Source organism: Mauremys mutica, chromosome 7 (genome assembly GCF_020497125.1).
Source record: "Mauremys mutica isolate MM-2020 ecotype Southern chromosome 7, ASM2049712v1, whole genome shotgun sequence".
In the NCBI taxonomy this organism is placed as follows: domain Eukaryota; kingdom Metazoa; phylum Chordata; order Testudines; family Geoemydidae; genus Mauremys; species Mauremys mutica.
In genome coordinates, this window is record NC_059078.1 from 32,351,035 (window position 1) to 32,374,059 (window position 23,025).

The following is a 23,025-nucleotide window of genomic DNA, read 5'->3' on the forward strand; positions in this document are numbered from 1 at the left end:
CAATATAAATCCTCCCTCAGCAGGGAGCTCAGGGGTCAAACAGGCCTCCCATTCCCCTCTGCTTCCCCTGAGCGTGATGGGAGAGACACGGCATGGACATGCTAGAGCCTGAGCCTCCCCCATAGACAGCTGGCACAGCACCAGCGCAGACACCCCAGAGCACCAGCCAGCCAGCTTGGGCATAGCCAGCTCGGATGCCATCCAGCACCCCCCCCCCCGCACCTCATAGCCTATGCAAATAGCTCCAGCCCCCCTCAGCCACTGCTCACACACTATTAACCACAGTTGGTTTGTGGGGGGGATTTAACTGGTGCCACTTAGCAATTAACAAACACCGCAAGCACTCATGATAGTGGAAGGCAGCTGGCATGCATGTGTCTGTTCCTGGCCCAGCTTGGAAGATGGGCCGGGCTGAAATTTCCTCCAAGTGGTTGTGAAAAATATTTTGCAAAAAACAAACCCCAACTCGGGTGCAATTAGTAGCACCTACCACAGAGTGGCTGGGAGCCCCGGCCACGCTAGAGGGCCAGGAGTCCAGAAGCTGCTATAGACGTGGCCGAGGGCTCTCTAAGATACTGAGCGCAGTATCCCGCACCGCTCTAGTGCCTTTCCCTGCAAAGAGGCCCAGGGTGCCATGTGACACTCACCCTATACGCATGGATGGCACTGTGCTCGCTGCCTCGAGGGGGGCCCTGGGGCTGCTAAGAGAGGGATCCCTCGCCTTGAGCTGAGAACAGCTCCTAGGTTAGGGCAGTGTCTGTTTAACAGCACACAGCAATGCTGCATGAGTTTGGGACAGGAAGTGCAGGAGAATCCTGAATCCAGTGGGAAGTATTGAGGAGGGATGATGTTACCCTAGGTAGGGTTTGATCTGGGGTTTGCCAGAAGCTGGGAATGGTCGACAGGGGGATGGATCACTTGATGATTTCCTGTTCTGTCCATCCCATCTGGAGCACCTGGCATTGGCCAGTCAGAAGACAGGACACTTGGCTGGATGGACCACTGGGCTGACCCAATATGGCTGTTCTTATGGACGGGGGTGGGGGAAATGCAAAGAGGAATAATGGGGGGAGGGGTTCCAGCCAGGGCCGGCTCCAGGCACCAGCCCAACAAGCAGGTGCTTAGGGCGGCCAATGGAAAGGGGCAGCACGTCCGGCTCTTCAGCAGCCATTTGGTGGTGGGTCCCTCACTCCCTCTCGGAGCGAAGGACTTGCCGCCGAAGACTGAAGTGGCGGCGGTAGAGCTGCAGATCACGATTGCAGCTTTTTTTTTTTTCTTCCGCTGCTTGGGGCGGCAAAAACCCTGGAGCCCGGCCCTGGTTCCAGCTGAGTCCCCCATTCTCCCAATTCTCTATCTGCCCCTCACAAACATGGGGAATGAACTCACACGGAAATTGCAAACACAAGCACAGACACAGCCAACCGCAACTGCACACCCTGCACAAACGCACAGGAATCCTGGCCAAATGCAAAGGCACAAATATCACCACACTCTCACTCAAAGAAACACTCACCAGGGCGGACGTAAATGCACACAGGCAGGTGTGCTCACATGCACACATGTGCAAGCATTCAGATCTGGGATACCTACACACATAGACACGTGTGTGTTCAGACCTGATTTCCCTGCACACACACACGCAACTAGACAAATGTAAACACACAAACACACCTGCACGCATACAGATGCAAACACACAATCACAGGCTAACACAAACATCCACACCCACAAAGGCACCAATGCATACATGCACAAATGGCACACCCACTCCCCAACACAAACACAAACACAACTCCTCCCATACATTCTAATGCAAAATCACAACTGCACACATACTCACCAATGCAATATACCCACACACTGATTCCAATGCAAACACACTTGCACAAACACACACCAATTCCAGGACACACACACAATTGCTTCCCACCCTCCAATTGCCCCGAGGACCGTACTGGCACTGTCAGACCCCCATCTCTCAGCAGCAAGTTCCCAGACATCCCCCACCTCCCCGCCACTAATCTCACTGACAGGAATTGACTCCGACATGAGATCGGCAACGTTTCCTGCACTACCTTCTAAAAGCTCCTTCAGATCTCGCCGCAATAACCCAGCCCCCTGCACCGCTCCATTTGCTGCCCCCTGCACAGCTGTTCCTGTCCCCAGTGATCAGGGCTCATCCATCAGGTCCAGCACCGACAGCGGATTCATGGTGGACTGTTCTGCTGGGCCTACAAAGGAACACGGCTAAGTGCACGGTGGGTAAATGGGGGGTGTCAGATGGTGGGAGTCACACAAGACTCTGGAGAGGACAATCACAGAGAGGGGGAGCCAGGACTCCTGGGTTCCTTGCTCTGAGAGGGGAGGGATCCTGACAGTCCCTAATCACCAGACCCCGCTTCCTTCCCAGAGCTGGGGAGAGAACCCAAGAGTCCTGCCTCCCAGCCCCCCTACTCTAACCCACCAGATCCCACAATCTTCCAGAGCCAGGACTAGAACCCAGGAATCCTGGCTCCAGTCCCTGCTCAACTCCCCTCCCAGATGTGTGCTAGAACTGCCTACCCTCCAATCAGGCTTTAGCGCTGTTTCCCACCCCTCTGCCATTTCTGCTGCCATGTCTGTGGCGCCTCAGGCTCACCAGTCATAGCCCCCACAAGCACCCTCTAACTGTGAGGCAGAGAGAGATCAACTGGGAATCCGTTGAGAAACTGTGAGGCTGAGCTGTCTGACAGCTCCATGGATCTCCCAGAGCCAGGCCTGGCCACCTAAGCCTCCTCCAACCCCCAATGCCCTCCAGTGCAGCTCCGCTGGCTGCAGCCCATGGTGGACAGAGCCCTCTGCCCCACGGTGTCTCCTGGCACCCCAGTGGGCTGGACCTGTGCTGCACTGGCATGTGGTACATACACAATGGCAGTGAGCTAGAGGTGGGATTGTGAAGGGAGGGAAATAAGGTTAAGAGCTGCACGAGGTTATACCACCCACCAACTATTGGCACAAGATGTTCCACATGGTGCTCAGTGCTGAGATGCAGCCGCCTCTGGGGTAGGGCTCAGGGGTTGTATATACAGGGATCCTTTGCCTGGTGCTGAGATGCAGCCACCTCTGGGGTGGGGCGCAGCCCCTATTTACAGAGTCACACAGAATGATGCACATCTAGCTGGAGCAAGAAGTGAAGCAGAATCCTGTATCCAACTGAGACTGCCGGAGGGAGCTGTGACACAGAGGAACGTTGGTGTCAGCTGGCTAAGGATTCACTACTCTGTGTCAGCAACTCCTATCAGGCCTGACAAACTCTCTACACCCAACACACCGCTGTCACTATGCTTATCCAGATGGTGTCTTGTAAGGTATCGAGGGAAAGCCGAAGCTACTTGGGGCCTTGCTCTTACTGACGCTGCCCAGGGAGCTGTGTACAGATCTGAACTGATGCCGGGAAGTAGGTATCAAGGCAGAGTGGACAAACAGCTCTTCTGGCAGACAGGTGCACGTCAATTCTCCTCGGCCTGTCTCTGAGGTGAGTGCAGCCCTGTGATGCCAACACAACAGAAGCCCCCTTTGCTTGTGAAGGGAACCGGAAAAAATTGGCTGGGGGCACATGAAACCACCGGGAGTGAGGGGGGGTGCACCAGACAGCAAGCAAGGAGGAAGAAGCGTCTTCTCTGGGGCATGCTGCCAAAGGGACACCGCCAAGGTGTGCTGGACTAGACAAGGAAGGAAGGCGGCCCCTTTCTCATCCACCTCCGGGCGAGCCAATGGGAGAAGGCTTTGTGCGTTCCTGAAAGTCGGCTGCTGGCCGTGGGGGCTCTTGACGCTGAGAGGTTGCCGTAGGTGCGAAATGGCTCAGACAAGGATTTTAGCATGTTCAGGTTCAGTTCAGGCTCCAGGAAGCATGTTATCCCCCATTTCCCCCATCACCTGGTGGTCTTATCATCTTTGCTCACTAGCTCTCAGATCTTAACCACTTACTTCCCCAGCCGGTCATTTCCAGCGCTGGGATGCCCTGATCCTGAGCTGTGCACATGCGGTCTCTCTGGAGACGACTTGCCTGGTTATTTCAGTGAGTGTCCAGTGACGGGCTGGGTGCTGCAGAGGGGCCCGCTGGCAGAGGGGCTTGGGGGCTGGTGTGTGTCTGTCACTAGCTGGCTCAAGTGAGGCGAGGGCTGCGGAGACCTGGAAGTCAGAGCTTGGCTGTGGCCAGAGGCTGGTGGGTGCAGGGAGTAGAGCTACAGCAGGCCTGCTTCATGCGAAGGGCAGGAGGTGGAGAGGTGCCTCTCATTCCTGAGTGCCTCAGGGGAGCGTACCAGGAGCCCCCACCCCACTCCCTGCAGCATAGCACCACACTGGGTCAGTACTGACAACAGGGGAGAGTGCCCCCTATGGAGCCCCTGGGAGGAAGTGGGAATTTTCATAATATTGTTTATGATGCCTATGTGCGCCTCAGTTTCCCCTCCCTATACGTTGCATGGCTGCCCGGGGGGAAGGGGGTCACACTAAAAGTTATGTTGACCCAACTACATCGCTCAGGAGTGTGAAAAATCCACCCCCCTGAGAGACATAGTTAAGCCAACCTAACCCTGGTGTAGGCAGTGCTAGGTACCGCCTCTCAGGGAGGTGCGTTACTTACACTGGGGACACCCCTCCCGCCACGCAGGTAGTGTCTATTCGGACGTGCTGCAGCAGCACAGATGCAGCTGTAGTGTTTCTATTGTAGACAAGCCCTAGGAGACACAAGGGTGAGTGTCACCTCCCTGTCTGGGTGGCATGAACAGAGCCCTCCAGGAACCAGCTGTAACCGACCCAGAACAAGGGGCCAGAGACCAGGCTAGCCCCAGTGACTCAGGGATCCACACTCCCAGCAGGGAAGCTGAGCCGAGACCCCAGCTGGAGAAGAAAGGACTGGAGGGGGAGCTGGGGGAGAAGCGCTGGCTGCTGGAGGAAGCTGGCAGCTCCCACCGGGGAACAGACCGAGGTGGGCAGACAGACAGACAGAACCTGACCCCGGGGCCAGGTACTGGGCTGAGCAGAATGGACTGTGCTTTAACCTCCAGCTCTCTGTGCTAAGCCACACGCTGCCTCTGCTGGCGCCAGGTGACTAATAAACCGACTGCCCTGGGGACGCTGCTCGAGGGTCACTGGAAATGCCGGCTGAGGGGCATCAGTCCTGAGGGGTGGCCAAGGCCCTGCCGGGAGCCTGTCTCAGCAGGACTCGCTGGGCAGAGCTCAGGGGGAAGCAGGAGGGCTGGACCCCAGAGGGTGAGTTTCAGCCGGCGGGAGGCCTTGTGGCCTGCCCTAGAGGAAGAGTGAGAGCCCTGGGGTCTGGCACAGTGAAGGGGCTCCTCCCAAGAGACTGTTCCAAACCTGAGGACGCAGCCCCGAGCCTGTGGATCTGTGACAGCCTCCTCCTGCAGTGCAGCAACCCCTAGTGCCACTCTGGGGCTTTGGGGTCAACACTGATGGTGAGGGCAGAGCGCCCCCTACTGGTCCCCACCCTGCTCCCTGCAGCAGAGCCCCACTAGGGCTTTGGGCTGGCACTGGCAGTGAGGGGAGAGCGCCTGGTAGCGCTGCCCTGGGGCAGGGTTGGGGTGCATGGGTGTGGGGGCTGATTATCTCTCTGTGGTGGAAGGAGGGGGAAGGGGAGTGCTGGGGAGGGGGTGGAAGGGGCCCTGCTCTGTGGTTTCCCATCCATCCATCACTGTCACCGCAGTGATTACCTTGAAAACGATCAATCCCAGGGCCATAAAGGCCCTGCTGCAGAGCCAGGGAATGTGATGGCACGAGGCAGAGGGAGAGATGGCAGCCGGGCACCACGGGAAGGAGGGCTGCAGGACTGGGGACAAGGACAGGGCATGGCTCCTGCCTGCATGGCATTTCTGGCTCACAGTCCAGGGGAGACCCTAGACTAACACACCGGCCCACAGAGCCCCAGGGCTTGAGAGACCCTACAATAACACACCAGCCCACACAGCCCTAGCATTAAAGAGTTCTAAAATAACACACCAGCCAGTGCAGCCCCAGCCCTAGACAGACCCCTACAATAACACCTCGGCTTGCACAGTCCCGGCCCTGCAGAGAGACCCCTACAGTAACACACCAGCCCTTGGAGCCCCAGCACTCTCAAAGACCCTACAATAATAAAGCCGTGTATGCACTCCAGTGCTAATGTGTGACCCTGAAATAACAAAGCAGATTGCCTCCCAGAGCTGGGGATAGAACCCAGGCGTCCTGATGCTGACTCCCAGCCCCACCCCTTTAGCACTCAGCCGCCTCTGCATTCACACCCCTTCCTGGCAGTGGATTCAAAATAGCTGAGCTGACGGAAAGCAGCGGCAGCAGGTGGCGATTCCTGCAGCATCGTATTTAATATCCATCCCACTCTACAGCCAGATGCCAGCCCCCCGCGATGCCCTTTGTTCTCACACCCTCCTCCCCTCCACTCCCACAGCACCCTTCCTCCCCTGGGCTCTCCCCTCCCCTGCTCCCACAGCCCCCCCAAGCCAGGGTATCGATTCCTTCAGTAGCTGCACTCCTGGCTCTGGCCAATGCACTGCCCGGATTGTGGGGGAAGGGAGCAGAGCTGATAAACAACCCAGGGGCACAGAGGCAGAGACTAAACCAGTGTCCCTGCTCTAACCACTAGACCCCACACCCCTCACAGAGCCAGGATAAGAAGCCAGGAGTCCCGACTCCCAGCCCCCTCTGGCTCTGACCCAACAGACCCTAGTGTGTCTCAGTGGAAATCAGGGGTGGCAGAATTAGACTCCTTCCAGGTCTAACACTCTCCCCCATGGTGCCTGGTTCTGAAGGGCCCTTCTGTGCCCCCTTCAAGCCCCAATTCACATCCCAAGGTGGGTGCTGCTCTCGAGCTGAGGTCCTGGCACTTTGGCTTTAAGGGGGATGGGTGGGCAGGAGGGGGTGTTGGCTAGCAAATGGGTATAGGGGTGGGGGACAGGCACTCCATCTCTGTCCTTCCCCCGGTGGGGAGAGGTGCCAGTGATGGGGGAGGAGGCTGGGGCTGGCAGGGGAATGTAGGTCACTGAGGTGGGAACACGCCAGCTCTGGCACTTTCTCTGGAGAAGGGGCCGTGGTGCTAAATAATTCATCTCCCCATTAGGAGCTGGAAAGGGGGATGAGCTGAAAAGGAGAGAGAGAAAGAGTCTATAGGAGTGTTGGGAGGGAGGAGAGGGGAGAGCAGCCACCTCTGCTGTTTATACAGGGATCCCTCGCCCATGGCTGAGATGCAGCTGCCTCTGGGGTGGGGCGCCAGGGCCCATTTAACATCCCCATGTAACACCAGGCGATGGGAAGGCTCCCTTTGTGTGCACTGCAGAGGCAATTGAAGGGAAGCTGGGATGCAATTAGCCGCCCAGGCGCTGGGGTTCACGCCCCGGCTATTAGGGAAAGCGCTGGGGAGGTTTAACGAGCTGCAGGGCACAGGGTCTAGGCTGTCCGTGGGCGATGAATGGTCGTCCTCTCTCCTTGGGAGCTGTCCTGGCAATCAATTCTGCATCGCCCTATAGACTGGGAGACTTGGGGGGGGTCTGCCCCCCCCAAGGAAGGGGGAGCCGCTGCAGCCCTGGCTGCTTGGTTAAGGCATCTAGGATGGTGCATGTGGAAGGCAAATCATGGGCAGTGTCCTTGCCTGTTACGGGCCCAGAGAGGGCATTGTTCTGCTGGGGGGAGCATCCCTGCATTGGGGGGGGCGGGGGCTGCTGGTGCTGAAGGGTTTGACTGGCAGTAGCCAAAGACAGGGAAATCTGGACCAAGCTGCCCTAATACTCCTATACCTCATGGGGGGGGGGGGGGGGAGCGGGGGGGGGTAGGGAGAGAGGTGTGTGTGTTTATGTGTGCACACAGGGCTGTGGGGGGAAGGGGGTGTGTATGGGTGTGTGTGTGTGTGTGCACACATATGTGTGCAGGGCTGTGTGTGGAGAGGGTACCCAGAGCTGTGGGGGGAGGTGGCTGTGGGTATGCACGTGTGTGTGTATAAATGTGTATGTGTGGTATAGGGGGTGAGCAGTTAAGTGTGTCTGTGTGTGTGCATCTGTGTGTGTGTCTGTGCTGCTGTGTGTGTGCATGTGTGACTTCTTGCATGTTTGTATGGATGTGTGTGTGTGTGTGTCCATGTGTGTACACAGAGTATATGTGTGTGTGTGTGTGTGTGTGTGGACACATAGGGTATGTGGGGGACTGAGAGGGGTGTTTGGGTACGGGTGAGTGGTGACTCTGGGTGTGCGTGTATGTGTGTGGGGATTGTCTGTTGTGTGTGATGCTACCTTGTGTGTGCATGTGAACCATGCCCTGGTGCTGCCAGTTCTGTGACTGAACCCAGATACCCCCTACCACAAGCCTTCCCTGGTGCTACACCACATGGGGCCATTTCCCCTTCCCCGGCACTATGCTGTGTGGGGCCTGTATCCCCTTCACCGGTGCTAAGCCAGGTGGTACCCATCTCCCCTTCGCTACACCGCATGTCGCTACACCACATGGGGCCTGTATCCCCTTCCCTGCCACTATGCTGTGTGGGGTCTGTATCCCCTTCACCGGTGCTAAGCCAGGTGGTACCCATCTCCCCTTCGCTACACCGCATGTTGCTACGCCACATGGGGCCTGTATCCCCTTCCCCGCCACTACGCCACATGAGGCCTGTATACCCTTCCCTGGCGCTACGCCGCGTGGGGCCTGTATCCCCTTCCCCGCCACTATGCCACATGAGGCCTGTATACCCTTCCCTGGCGCTACGCCAGGCGGTGCCTGTCTCCCCTTCCCTGGCGCTACACCATGTGGGGCTTGTCTCCCCTTCCCCGGCGCTAAGCCAGGCGGTGCCCATCTCCCCTCCCGAGCCAGGCCTTGCTGGCAGCTAGAGGCAGCTTGACCTGACAGGTAGGTAATTGGGGCCTCTGCGGGGTCAGCACAGCCACTTCCCCATGGCTAATGGCTCGGGAGAGGCGGGTGTGTGAAGGGAGCCGGCAGAGGTTGCTAGGCACTGACAGACAGATAATGCTGCACTGCCCTCGCTGGATCTCTGCCTCCCAACAAAGGCCCATTGGCACGGAGCCAGACAGGCAGTTAGGGGCCAGGCTGCCAGGCAGCAGCACAGGGCTGGCAAACAGGAGCCAGCTGGGCACGCAGGCGGGGGAGACTGGGGCCTGGGAGGGCACACACAAGGGGGTGTGGAATAGAGTGGCAGGCAAACTGGGGCGAGGCCAAGGCAGCTACAGGCAAAAGGTGCCACACACAGTGCAAGTGGGAAAACTGCTGCACGGATACACATATCCCATCTGTTCACACACACATGTGCACATCCTGTCAGTTCATACACAAAGACATACACCCCATCTGTTCACACACACATGCACAGCCAGTCTGTTCACACACACACACGCATGCACATGCACCTCCCATCCATTCACACACACACACACACACATGTGCACATCTGGTCCGCTCACACTCACACATGCATATCCTGTCTGTTCATACAAACACACACGTGCACATCCCGTCCATTCTCTCTCTCTCACACACACACACACACGTGTGCACATCCCATCCGTTCACACACACACATGCATATTCCGTCCACGCACACACACACATATCATCCATTCACATGTGCACATCCCGGCCTCACACAAACACACGCACAGACATATACCATCCATACACACACAGGTGGTACCCACCCGAGTGACGTAGTTATACCGAAGTAATTTGTGGTGTAGCCATAGCCTCTGATCTGGCTTCATCTGCTCAGGGAAAGCGCAGCCCTGATGGCCCCACCTCCAGGCCTTCGAGCGTGTGGCATGAGTGAACGCCGAACGGCACCAGGTACAAGACTGCTCTTGCCTATGAGCTCCCCCGTTACAAGGTTGTAACCATCGGCGTCACAGAGGGCCGTCTGACAGCCACAAACACACCCCTTCCAACGCACCTCACCCCATGTGTGCTGGCCAGTGTGGACTAAGCTACCAGTCAGCATAACCCTCCCCCATCTCACCCCCACCTCAGGGCGATGCCTCATGTAGCCCATATAGAATCTGGGACCCCTGAGGACCCCCCCATGCTGCTCCCTGCAGCGCAGTGCTCCCTAGTGCCACGCTGGGGCACTGGGGCCAGTGCTGACTGAGCCCTCTACTGAGCTCCCACTCTGCTCCCTGCGGTACAGTGCCCCCAGCACCAGGCTAGCCTAGGCCGTGGTACTGGAGTCACATATTACTCTTGCTTCCCAGCTCTAGGAGAGGAGTAGGGTCTAGTGGTTAGCTCAGGAGGCTGGAGCCAGGACTCCTGGGTTCCATTCCCAGTCCTGTCAGTGGCGTGAGTTCTCCATCCAATCCCTCCTGCCTGGGCTTTCAGGGACTCCTCCACACTGGAGGCTCCAGAGCCTCCTCCACTGCAGCCTTCCTTAGGGCTTTGCAGGCTCACAGCACTGCACGGGCACTCGTTACCCCTCGCCATGCTCCCGGGGGGCTGGACGCCACATCACCCACTGCTGTCAGTAACCCTGGGAGGCAGCGGGGAATAGAACCCAGCCTTTGGCTGGAACTAAAGGCCCATGTGCCCCCCCCAGCCATAGAACCCTGGTGTCCTGGCTCCCAACCCCAGCTCTAACTCATGAGAGCCAAAGCCAGGAATAGAACCAGAGTCCTGGCTCCCAGCCCCACGCCCCGCTGGAACCACCAAATCCCACTCCTAGAGAGCCCACCTGACCTGACTCCTGTTCTCCCGTCCTCATGACACTACAACATTCCACAGTGCCCCCCTCCTCCCCCGCCCAGCCGCTGTCCCTGTACACCCTCCCCACCCAGCCGATTCCCCAATACAGCCCCCCTGCCCAGCCACTGTCCCTGTACACCCTCCCCACCCAGCCGATCCCCCTGTACACCCTCCCCACCCAGCCGATTCCCCAATACAGCCCCCCTGCCCAGCCGATCCCCCTGTACACCCTCCCCACCCAGCCGATCCCCCTGTACACCCTCCCCACCCAGCCAATTCCCCAATACAGCCCCCCTGCCCAGCCGATCCCCCTGTACACCCTCCCCACCCAGCCGATTCCCCAATACAGCCCCCCTGCCCAGCCACTGTCCCTGTACACCCTCCCCACCCAGCCGATCCCCCTGTACACCCTCCCCACCCAGCCGATTCCCCAATACAGCCCCCCTGCCCAGCCACTGTCCCTGTACACCCTCCCCACCCAGCCGATCCCCCTGTACACCCTCCCCACCCGGCCGATTCCCCAATACAGCCCCCCTGCCCAGCCGATCCCCCTGTACACCCTCCCCACCCAGCCGATCCCCCTGTACACCCTCCCCACCTGGCCGATTCCCCAATACAGCCCCCCTGCCCAGCCACTGTCCCTGTACACCCTCCCCACCCAGCCAATCCCCCTGTACACCCTCCCCACCCGGCCGATTCCCCAATACAGCCCCCCTGCCCAGCCGATCCCCCTGTACACCCTCCCCACCCAGCCGATCCCCCTGTACACCCTCCCCACCCGGCTGATTCCCCAATACAGCCCCCCTGCCCAGCCGATCCCCCTGTACACCCTCCCCACCCAGCCGATTCCCCAATACAGCCCCCCTGCTCAGCCGCTGTCCCTGTACACCCTCCCCACCCAGCCGATCCCCCTGTACACCCTCCCCACCCAGCCAATTCCCCAATACAGCCCCTCCGCCCAGCTGATCCCCCCGAACATCCCCCGCCCAGCCGCTGCCCCTGTACACCTCCTGCCCAGCCGATTCCCCAATACAGTCCTGTGCCCAGCCGCTCCTTGTATGCCCTGTGCCCAGCTGATCCCCCTGAATACCCCACACCCAGCCGCTCCCCCACATTCCCCCCACCTAGCCGATCCACCCGTATACCTCCACCCACCCGGCCGATCCCCTCATGCACCCCTGCATCCGACAGATCCCCCCATATCCCCCCTGCCCAGCTGATCCTCCTGGTACATCCCCCACCCGATAACCCTGTATGCCCCACCCATCTAGCCAATTCCCCAATACATCCTCCACCCAGCCAATTCCCCATACACCTCCTGCCCAATTCCCACATATGCCCACCACTCAGCTGATTCCTCAGTACAGCCCCCTTGCCCAGCCCATTCCCCAATACAGCCCTTTGTCCAGCCGATCCCTCCATATGCCGCCTCCGCCCAGCTGATCCTCCCATACAGCCCCCACCCAGCCAATCCCCTGGTATGCCCCCCCCAGCCCAGCCAATCCCTCAATACAGCCCTCTGCCCAGCTGATCCCCTCAGCTAGCCAAACCCCCAGTACACTCCCGCCCAGCCAACCGTCCCAATACAACTCCCTGCCAGCTGATCCTCCCATACACCAATATACCCCCCACCCAATCAATCCTCCCAATACACCTCCTGCCCAGCTGATCACCCCAGTACCTCCCCCTGCCCAGCTGATCCCCCAATAATCCCCACCCAGCCAATCCTCCCAGTGTATCCTCCAGAGCCAGCCAATTCCCATAGTACATCCCCACCCTGCTGATTCCCCAATACACCCCCATCCAGCTGATACCCCAGCACACTCCCCACCCTGCCAATCCTCCAATATACCCATTCAACTCTGCCCAGCCAATCGCCCCCAATACCCCCCAACCTAAATGATCCCCCAGTCCAAACTATCCTCCATACATCTCCCCACAAATACACCCTCCAGACCAGCCAACCCTTCAGTACATCCCTGCCCAACCAATACTCACAATATGAACACCTCCCCGCCCAACTGATCCTCCCTCTAACATCCCCAGTCCAAAGGATCCCCCAATACACACCCTCCTGCGCAGCTGATTCTCCAATAGCTCCACCCAGCCAATTCCTTAATAACCCCCTTCCCCAGCTGATCTTCCCGAGTACACCCCCCACCCCAGCATGGGGCTGCATGCCAGGCATATGGGCAAATGTTCTCTATAAAGACTGTTCCTTTACCTCTCTCTCCATCAAAAGCAGAGCGGGGTGGGGGTAGATGGTAGGAAATAGAGAGATCTCTTCCTTTAATCTCCGACACTTATGCTAATGAAGGAATTTCTATTAAGTTTCTAATGATCTTTGTCAGTTTCCATGGTTTAAAAATAACCCCCGATTAGTTGCCATTATTCATGCCATAACAGCCCCATTCAGGGCGCGCCAGCGCTGGTATCAATATTTATTTTAAAAAGGCGGTGAATTAATGGGATGAGAATAGCGTCTCCTCGTTCATTAACAGAGATGCACGCACCTGAGTATGGGTGGGGGGGAATCGCGCTGTCATGGCAACCCCCATACAGCCAACAAATCTGCTTCCGACTGAGGACTCTATCAGTGCTCACAGCCCAGCCAAGATCAGGGGCCCCATCATGCCAGGTACTGCACAGACCCTGATCAAAACTGGGGGCCCCTGTTGAGCTGGGTGCTGCTCACACAACTCCTCCTGACTGAGATCAGAGCCCCCGTGCGGTTGGGTGATGCTCAGACCCCCGCAGCTGAGATCAGGGATCCCTATGGTGCCGGGTGCTGCACAGACCCCAGACTGAGACCGGAGCCTCAGCTGGGCTGCGTGTTGCACCGACTGTTGGCAAGAAGGCTGGTCTATCTGGGAACACTCAGGTTCAGACAAGTCCACTCAAGGTGACACTGAAGCGTGCTGAATCCTGCCTGGACACACTCATTTGGGTGCAACATGGCCTTGGTTCCCTGTAGATGGATCCTGCACAAGGGTTGCGAAGGGGACAGGCAGGGAGCTCACTGTCTTGCTCCCCCATGCGCAGCCCCCGCGCCCCGCAATGCTCCCAATGCCACTCCACAGCGGAGATGACTCTCCACGCTGTCGGCCTCAATCATCGTCCTTTAGGAACGAGTTAATTAGCTCCGCAGGAGAAGCTCTGCCGATCCCCTCCCGGCTCTGCCCAGCCTCTCCTCTGGACGGCGCCCCCTACCCACCCCCAGCAGCAGGCCGGGCAATTAGCAAGTGCAAGCCTCTGCCATCTGCTGAGTGAGCGGCCAATTCACACACAGCTGGAGCCCAGGGTTGGGGCTGCAAGACAATAGCTCCTCAGAGCCTTGATTAGCTTGTGAGGCTGAAGCAAAGGGGCCTGGGGAGGGTCAGGGAGGAAGGGACAGTGAGAAGGGGAAGGGCACAAAGGGCAGCTGTGCACACCTGACCGCAGTGGGGGATTGTCACGGAAGGGGCATGTTTGAACATAGCATGCGAGGGATGAGTGAGTGAGTGGACGGGGTGGGGGACATACGGGGTGAGCAGGGACATGAGTGTAAACATGAGCAGGGCTGCATGTATACAGGGATCCCCGCCCAGTATCGAGATGCAGCTGCTTCTGGGGTGGGGCGCAGAGGCTGTTTACACAGGGATCCCTCACCCCGAGCTGCGATGCTGCCATCTCTGGGGCAGGTGTGGGGGCCGTTTATACAGGGGCCGCTCATTCAACCATTCCACATGACTGGGTTTCAGATCTCCACTTGGGAGCTCACAGGCCTGGGAATATGAACCGAGACCGGCAGTGAAACCACAAATGGGATTTATAAGAGAGATGAACAGGAACGAGGACAAACGGACGTGAAATGAAAGGAATCCTTCCAACTCCCTTGGGAAGGTTTAATTAAGATGTGGTTTAATCCTCTTTACCTCACCCAAAGCCCAGGATGCAGCAGGATTTGGTGGAAACTCAGAAAGCTGCTACCTCTGGAGTGGGGCACCAGGGGTGTTTATACAGCAGCCCCTCGCCCAGCACTGAGATGTAGCCACCTCCGGAAGCCCATTGCCCCTCAGTACTGCCTTTCAGTGCAGGGTGAGTGAGTGTATCAGTCGAGTGCTTTGGGCTGCTCGTGCACCCAGAGCTAGATACGGAGAAGTCACTGTAAACACACACACACACGCTCGCACGTACAGGCCCATGCCCCAGCCATATACACTGGGGTACGGGTTTATTCATGGAACATGCCTAGATAGACGGATAGACCGATGCCTGTCTGTCTAGACACAATACATGAATATGGGGCAGGATGGATGGAGATTAGATAGATACTGACTGAGTGTATGAGGGAGAGTGTATGAGGGTGCGTATGGGCGAGAGGGACACAGAGACAGAGAATACGAGACTAGAGAGAGAGGGTGAATATGGGGACAGACAGAGAGAGAAACAATATGGGGCTAGAAAGACAGAGAAGTGTGTGTAGGGGATAGACAGGCAGACAGTGCAAATGTTTCTATCTCTGACCCTCTGCTCAGCCCCCGGCTAATCCAGCCCCATTCTCACAACTCCCAGAGGCCCAGCGGATGTCTCCCCACAAGCAGCCAGCCAAGTCTCCGTGGTTAATACCAGACCCAATTCCCAGCCTGTGTCCCTGGGTTTGCATTGCCAGCCCTCCCAGCTAACGACCCAGCAACCTCCTCCTGCCCAACCCCACACACTTTCTTTGCACCCCTCTCCGCATCTGACTGCCATGGAGCCCGGCCCATTCCAGCAGCTTTAGGGCATATTCCATTTATAATGAGTTTAATTAATAGTAATAGCCTATGCTAATGATTCTCTTTAGGGCGCTTAGAGCTGCCACCAGCCAGGGCTGCCTGTGCTCTGACTAGGGGTGTGCATAGGGCAGTTACTGCCCTCCCCAGGAAGTCACACTGACCCCCCCGTCCCCAGGATGCTGGGGAACATATCCCCTGAGAGTCACACTGATCCCTCCTCCCCCACTGGGATGCTGGGGAATGTGTCGTCCTCCCCCCAGATCCTCCCTGCCCAACACATACTGGGGAACCCCCCCAACCCGCTAGAGATTCTCTTTCCTCCCCCCTTATTCTGTTCTATTTCCAGCTCAAGGAAGAAGGGTCTAGCCAGGAGGCGGGGGCTGGGAATCAGGACTCCTGGGTTCTATCCCAGCCCCGGGGCAGGAGTTACAGTGCAGCCTTTCACCAGGGGATACCATTATTCCCATTTTACAGCAGGGGAAGCTGAGGGTCTAGATGACTAGCCCCAGGGCACGCAGGAAGGCTAGGGCAGAGCAGGGGCATGAGTGCCCGGGCAGCTCACTAGCCTATCCTTCCACCCACACATGCCCTGGCCTCCATTCAGTTAAACTTCTTTAACCCCCTGTGTGGAAGCTCTCAGTGGGAATGTGGCCGATTGCCTGAACCGCATGCCTAAGTGACTCAAGCTCCATGAACCAAGCCATGTCTGAACCGAACGGAAAGCCTCCATCCCCCAAGCTGGTCTCACAACCACCACTCTGGTGATTGGCCCCCAAAGGCACATGCAGCCAGTCCAGGGGGAAGCCTTCTCTCTGGGAACGCTCCACTGGTGTCCTTCAACAGGGGCAGCTTGGCCTGCGAGGGTCCTTCTGCTGGCATCATTCTGGCTTAGCGATGGGGCTGGCTCCCACCTGCAAATGTCCCTGTGCCATCTGACACTGAGGTTCGAATGCACACACTGCTGTGCTGTTCAGGGGGGCCCTGTGTTTGTGTGTACCAGGGATGTTAATGGGTCTGTGTTAAGAGGAACTGTATATGTGAGGGGGGAAGCGTGTGTGTGGATAGAGGAACTCAATTAAGGGAAGCCATGCGTGTGGGTACTGGGGTGTATTAAGAGGAGCTGTGTGTGTGAATGGGGGGCTGTGTGTGGTTATGGAGGCTGTGTTAGCTGGGGAGTTGTGTGGGTGTGTGGATAGGGGAGCCATGCTGAGGGGAATTCTCCCCCGGTAACCTGTGGCAGAATGTGTCTGTCCTTGCTGGGCAGGCGGGGGAATTGTTGGAAGGCACTGGAGGACTAGAGGCACACCCATGGAGCTAGCCTGCATCCACACTGCAGAGCGGTGGGCTGCGGAGGAGTCACCTGTCTCTGGCAGGCCAGCCCCACAGCACTGGCAGGAGGGGTTTGTGCTGGACTCATGTTAGGGGCAACACATGCGTTATAACTCGAGTGACCTGAAGCCTAGGCTAACTCGTGTGCAAACTCCCCTGGAAGAACACCCCCTGCAGCAGGGAAGTAGACTGGGTTAGTGGAGCTGACACTACACTCCGTGTGGATGCTCTGGTGTGAGGAGGAAGCAGACTGGCCTGGGTCTGGCATAATCCCATTCCAAGTCAGGAGGGATAGCTCAGTGGTTTGAGCACTGGACTGCTAAACCCAGGGTTGTGAGTTCAATCCTTGAGGGGGCCATTTAGGGATTTAGGGCAAAAATCTGTCTGGGGATTGGTCCTGCTTTGAGCAGGGGGTTGGACTAGACGACCTCCTGAGGTCCCTTCCAACCCTGATATTCTATGATCAAGTCAAGTTAAGCAGTGATGCCAGCCTGGATGCAGGGCCGCCCAGAGGATTCAGGGGGCCTGGGGCAAAGCAATTTCAGGGGCCCCTTCCATAAAAAAAAGTTGCAATACTATAGAATACTATAATCTCCTGGGGGCCCCTGTGGGGTCCAGGGCCTGGGGCAAATTGCCCTACTTGCCCCCGCCCCCATGTGGCCCTGCCTGGATGAGCTGGAAGAACAGTGTCCCTGTGGCCAGGGCCGGCTCCAGACCCCAGCGCGCCAAGCAGGCGCGTGGGGCGGCATTTCGTGTCAGGGCGGCATTTGGCTCCGGCGGACCTTCCGCAGTCATGCCTGCGGAGGGTCCCCTCTTCCCGTGGCTCCACTTGAGCTCCCGCAGGCATGACTTCGGCGGGTGCGCTGGTCCCGCGGCTCGGACGGAGCTCCCGCAGGCATGACTTCGGCGGGTGCGCTGGTCCCGCGGCTCGGACGGAGCTCCCGCAGGCATGCCTGCGGATGCTCCACCGGAGCCGCGGGACCACGGGGCCGTCCGCAGACACTTCTGCCCCGGCCGTGGGACCGGGGATGGGCGGCGCGAGTGGCGCAGCGTGCCGCCCTGCTTGGGGCGGCGTAATTTCTAGAGCCGCCCCTGCCTACGGCCCTGGGTTCAACAGAACAATTGAAACCGAATTGTGCCGGGCTACGTGTGGACAAAATCACCAACCTGGGGGACTGGTGCCCAGACGTGGTGGACAGGGGGTTCTCCGCCCCTCCTGCAACTGGGAGCCAGGAGAGGCCTGTCCCTTTAAAAGAAGAGAAAGGAGGAGGATTTCCAGCAAAGTCGCTCTTAGTAGAGGGGAGAATCCAGCAAATCCCTTAATCTGGCCAAGGAGCCTGGTATTGTTCTCAGAGGGGCCTGACCCTACACAGTAGCCCGCCCAGAGGCACATGGTGCAGGCGGTGCTGTGGCTGGGACGCAGCCTAAGGCATGCGGGGGGGCAGGGGGCTACAGCAGTGGCAACAGCCCCTCCACACACACACAGCCCCCAACACACAGAGCCCCCACACAACCCCCTCCACACACACACAGCTCCCAACACACACACAGAGAACCTCAACAACCCCTCCACACAGACAGCCCCCCACAACCCCTCCACACACACACAGCCCCCACACTACCCCTCCACACACACAGCCCCCACACAACCCCCTCCACACACACAGCCCCGAACACACACACACAGCCCTGAACACACACACACAGCCCCCACACTACCCCCTCCACATACACAGAGATCCCAACACACACACAGAGGCCCCACACAACCCCCGCCACACACACACAGCCCCCAACACACACAGCCCCCCAAGCCACTCCACACACACACAGCTCCCAACACACACATACACAACCCCTCCACACACACAGCCCCCAACTCAAACACACAGCTCCCACACAATCCCCTCCACACACACAGTCCCCAACACACACACAGCCCCCACACATCCCCCTCCAGACACAGCTCCCAACACACACACACAGAGCCCCCATCACACAGAGTCTCCTCCAAACACACAGCCCCCGACACACGCAGCCCCCAACACACACAGCTGCCATAGCTAGCCCCTTCCACACACAGCCCCTCCCAACAGCGCCCAACACACACACACACTCAGACCTGTCCACATCCAATTCCATACAGCCCCTTCCACACACATAAACACAGCCCCCCAGCAGCTAGTCCCCTTCCACATAGCCTCCCCACAGCTAGCCCCCAACACACACACACACTGCCCCCCCCCCGGCCCCAGTACACACACAGCAGCCCCCTAAACAACTCACACAGCTCCCTATTCACAGACTCCCAACTACTCCCCCCCCGCCCGGAGGGACTCGCACTAGAGCCATCAACCAGGAACTAAAGCAGCGACGTGTTGGGGGGAGGCAGAGGCAGCATTCGAGGGGGGGCGGTGAAGGAGGGTAACACTGGGAGACACAAAAAGTGGCGTAATTGCCCTGGGAGCAGCACTGCTCTGCCAGACCCTTTCTGCCGGGCGTCAATGCCCCAGGCCCGGCGTACCCCGCGGCGGAGCCAATGGGCTAGACAGGAGCAAACCGTCCCGCCAGCTGCACGGCTCAGCTCCGTCTGCTGACCCTGCCCTTCGGGGATTAGCCGCAATCAGGGACGTGCTCATGGACAGAGGATGAGGAGAGGGGAAATACAACCAGGCAGGGGAAAGAAATTGTATTTCCAAGGTGTCTTAGAGGGCACCGTGAACTACGGGGAGAAAATACAAACTACAGAGCAGGCCAAGAGAGCGTCGAAACCAGCAAGCACAATTCCTCCGGAGAAAGCGCTGAGACCCCCACAAGGGCTGGGCTCTCCCAAACCCCAGGCCTCAGCACTTCCTTGCTTTTGTTTTCCAGCAAATGTTACTATTTTTCCTGTATTTGCTCTTTCTGACATTTTTTTCTGCCATCCCCCCCCCCAGCATTTTTTGCTATTTTTCTGCATTTTCTCTCTATCTGCAAATCTTTTCTCTCGTTTGTCCATCATTTTTCTGCCATTTCTTGTCTGTCTTTTCCTGCAGTGTTTCTACTCCTGCATGTTTTCTATCGTTTATCTGAATTATTTTCTATCTTTTTATCTTTTTTCATTCCAACAACAAATAAATAGACACAGTCATTCTCTGCGCAGCACCTGGAAGTGCTAATTGTGGTTTACAGCAGGGGGCTGGCAGCCAGCATTCCTGGGGTTTATCCCAAGCTTTGGGAAGGGAATGAGGTCTGGTGGGTTAGAGCAGGGGGGCTGGGAGCCAGGACTTCTGGGAGGGGAGTGAGTGGGGTCCAGGGATCAGAATGGGGGTTTGGGAGCTAGGACTCCTGGGCTCTATCCCTGACTCTGGAAGGGCAGTGGCTTCTGCTGGGTTACAGCAGGCAGGGCTGGGAGGCAGGATTCTTGGGTTTTATCTTCAGCTCTAGGAGGGAAGTGGTGTTCAGTGGTTACAGCCTGGGGGCATGTCCCTCCCCTCCCCGAGCTAGGGATAGAGCCCAGGAGTTCTTTCCCAGTCCCACTACTGTAACCACTAGACCCTACTCCCTTCCTGTTACAGTCAGGGCATGTTCCCCATAATTCTTCCTGGGCTGTCACTCCTTGCCATGGCTGGACTGGGGATGACACGAGATAAGAGGAAGAGGAGGAATCAGAGACAATGGCGCCTGGGCCAGCAGGGGACCTGGCACAGCACTGAGAGGATGAGACAGTGTTAGCTGTCCACTGCAGCCAGCCAGCCAGTCCCCAGACACTGAGCCACGGGCGCTAACGAGGGGAAGTTTAACGGGATTAGGCACGCTTTCGCAGCCAGCCAAAGCGGTCGCTGTCAGGGACGCCCTGTCATCTGGAGTTGGCGCAACACTGCTCCTTTCACACTAGGTGGGCATGTAGCCTGGGCAAAACTGTGACTGGCTGCCATGTCAGCTGGAGGGAACAGGCTGAGCTGCCTGCTGCTGAGTCTTTGTGCAAGGACAGAGGGGACCTAGGGTGTGGGCTGGGCATCTCCTAGGGAGGATTTCAGCATCAGCAAGCCCCCCACCCCAGTGTGATGGGGCAAGGAAGTTTGGGCTGTAACCTGCCCCTGCAGCACAATCAGGTGGGGGTGAGAGCACAGCCATGGGGCAGGACATCCCATGCAGCCCAGTTCTGCTGGGTAGGGCACCCCACAAAGAAGTCGGGGGAGGGTGGCCTCAGCAACCACTGGACACATGAGTTTGGGGTTTACAGGCACACTTTGAATAAGGATTGGGAGACCCTGTATCAATGCACTGGGGGAGACAGGCATCACTAGAAATCACTCCCCTCCCAGGGGTGGGGATAAAACCCAGGAGTCCTGCCCCTGACCCCCGTCTCACCCACTAGATTCCACTTCCAGCAGCTCCCATTGGCCCGGAGCAGTGATCTGCGGCCAGTGGGAGCGTGATCGGCCGGACCTGCGGATAGGGCAGGTAAACACACCGGCCCAGCCCGGCCTGCCAGGGGCTTTCCCTACGCAAGCGGCAACCCCTGTTTGAGAAACCCTGGGCTATGCTGTGCCCCACGCAGGGGATTTGATCCCCAGGGCTGTGAGGAAGGGATGTGGCTGATGAGGAGCAGCTCCTTGGCTGCGTGTAAGGCCAGACACGGGCAGGGCAGTGCAGGCAGCACCAGGGCTCTCTGTGCTGGTGTTTATGTCCGTGCGCCAAACTCAATCTAGGTCACTGTGAATCCCAGCCCCCAGAAATCAGCGCGTGCCAGCACCAGTCTCCCACCTGCTGCATGGCTCTGGGCTCAGCCAGCCAACCAGAGGGAGCCCTCCTGAGTGTGTGTGAGGGTGCATGGGGGTGTGTGTGTGAGACAGGGAGAAAGAGTGCGTATCCATGAGCATCTATCTCCTTGTGTGTGTGGAAGAGAAAATGTCAGAGTGTGTGAGTGCGTGTATCTCTGTGTATGTGTGAGAGCACGTGTATCTCTGCGTGTGCATGTATCTCTGCATATATGTGAGAGCACGTGTGTATCTCTGTGTGTATCTCCATGTATGTGTGAGCACGTATGTATCTATCTCTGTGTATGTGTGAGAGCACGTGTGTATCTCTGCGTGTGCATGTATCTCTGTGTGTGAGAGCACGTGTATCTCTGCGTGTGCATGTATCTCTGCATATATGTGAGAGCACATGTGTATCTCTGTGTGTATCTCCGTGTATGTGTGAGAGCACGTATGTATCTATCTCTGTGTATGTGTGAGAGCACGTGTGTATCTTGGCGTGTGCGTGTATCTCCGTATATGTGTGAGAGCACGTGTGTATCTCTGCGTGTGCATGTATCTCTGTGTGTGAGAGCACGTGTATCTCTGCGTGTGCGTGTATCTCTGTGTATGTGTGAGAGCACATGTGTATCTCTGCATGCGTGTATGTGAGTGTGCATGTCTGTATACCTCTGTGTGTGTGTATCTCTGTGTGTGTGAGAAAGTGTGGTGCAGGGCTGCCCAGAGGGGGGGGCAAGTGGGGCAATTTGCCCCAGGCCCTACAGGGGCCCCCATGAGAATATAGTATTCTATAGTATTGCAACTTTTTTTTAGTAAGGGGCCCCCGAAATTGCTTTGTCCCAAGCCCCCTGAATCCTCTGGGCAGCCCTGGTGTGGTGTGTGTTTCTCTGTGTGAGAGAGTGCATACAGGCATCTCTGTGTGTGCACGTGTGCATCTCTATTTGAGGCAGCATATGTATCTCTGTGTGTGAGAGCATGTGTATCTCTGTGCGTGCATCTGTGTATGCGTGTGTACAAGAGTGCACGTGTATCTCTGTGTATGTGTGAGAGAATGTATCTGTGTGCGTGTGCATCTCCATCTGTGCATGTGAAAGAATGTATATGTGTATCTGTGAGAGTGTGTGTGTGTGTGCATGTATCTCTGTGTGTGTATCTGTGCGAGAGAGAGTGTGTGTGCGCATGTATCTCTGTATTTGTCTGTGAGAAAGTGTGTATGTGCACCCATGTGCATTTGAACACGTCTCTATCTGTGTGCGTGAGAGCGAGAGTGTGTGTATCCATGTTCTGGGAGGAGCCAACAGGGGAGGGTTTGTTTGCAGGAAAAGAGGGAGCAGGATCATCCCCTACAGTATATGCCCCAGGGTTGTGTGCTGGAGCTCCCAGCCCTTCTCTCAGACCCCAGCTCCCCCTGCTCTAACTACTAGACCCCATGTCCCTCACGGAGCTGGGGACAGAACCCAGGAGTGTCGATGCCCAGCCCCCCA

The 23,025-nt window shown here is 57.6% G+C and overlaps 1 protein-coding gene across 3 annotated transcripts in view; it reads right to left on the reverse strand.

Moving 5' to 3' along the window:
* NRXN2 (neurexin 2) overlaps positions 1 to 23,025 on the reverse strand; it is a 369,827-nt gene that overhangs the window by 93,116 nt on the left and 253,686 nt on the right. The gene's annotated exons all lie outside the window — the stretch shown is intronic.